A 1149-nucleotide genomic window follows, 5' to 3' on the forward strand; every position below is an offset into this window, starting at 1 on the left:
TAAAATTGTTCACACTCGTGACGCGTGCATGTTCATGTAGATAGCTCAGGCTGTAATCTCACGATGCCACTTGCGTGGTGACGATTTATCCACGGTCTTCTAGTATATGCTGCACTAACGAAAGCACTTAGGAAACATTTATTTCTGCTAAGCTATGTAAATTAACACTAGAGGGCGCAAACACATTTGCAATCTGATAATTATTTGAAACTCTATAAAATGTACGTTTGTTTTGTAGCAACATTATAATATTCAGCTCTTTAGTTGTAAAAATATATTTTTGCAAAATATCTTGGCAGCGGTGGGATTCGAACCCACGCCATCGAAATGACTGGTGCCTAAAACCAGCGCCTTAGACCGCTCGGCCACGCTACCTACGCATCACCGGTATTTTTTTAGCAACAAGAATCCAGACATCAAAGGAGGTTTGACCAAAACCTAATTTAATACCTCGCCCAATCAACTATTAATATTAGTCATTTTGACGAGATTCGCCATTTTGTTTGTTGGTTGTCACGTGATAATTATAACACATGACTGTCCAGTATTGTATTGTTCGCATGCATACACTTTCGAAGCCTATACTTAGAAATTCAGTCACATGTCACACATTTTTCTACGTGTCTCATTTGCGAAATTTGTCGTGAAAATATATAAAAAAATATACACGTGACTGATTATTGTATTCCAATGGAAAGCCTGATCTCGTCCCAGCAGCAATGTACTTACTGATTTTGCGTTTCACATATACTGAAAAAAACAAACATTGAACTAAACCATGCTTATGCAATTTGCATTTCTCAAATACATCACGTTACACCGCCCAATGAAACCTATTCTCCAGAATAAATTGTATTGAGTATTCAATAAATTTGAATGATCAAGTGATAGGTCACCGTCCTCTTAGTGCGGGCAAGACAGGCAGATCACTATTGTCTTATAAGTACAGTTTTATGTGAAACGGGCGTAGATATATTTCATAGCGAAATTCAAACTCCAACATGTCGATAGTAAATTGAAGTGAGGTCTGACGTCGTCCCTGGTCTAATCTACATCTATGGGCTTGACATTTTTGTTTGCGATGTTCATTTCAGTTCGAGAACAGCCCGATAGTCTAGACGAATGATTTGCTATGCAGTGTACGAATTC

General features: G+C 38.0%; 1 non-coding gene across 1 annotated transcript; it reads right to left on the minus strand.

Moving 5' to 3' along the window:
- Positions 1–293: 293 nt before the first annotated feature.
- TRNAL-UAG (transfer RNA leucine (anticodon UAG)) lies at positions 294–375 on the minus strand. Its single transcript has one exon. It is a non-coding gene; the product is annotated as a tRNA-Leu (tRNA).
- Positions 376–1149: the final 774 nt, after the last annotated feature.

The sequence above is a fragment of the Saccoglossus kowalevskii genome, chromosome 10 (assembly GCF_978046115.1).
Source record: "Saccoglossus kowalevskii chromosome 10, keSacKowa6.1, whole genome shotgun sequence".
In the NCBI taxonomy this organism is placed as follows: Eukaryota; Metazoa; Hemichordata; class Enteropneusta; family Harrimaniidae; genus Saccoglossus; species Saccoglossus kowalevskii.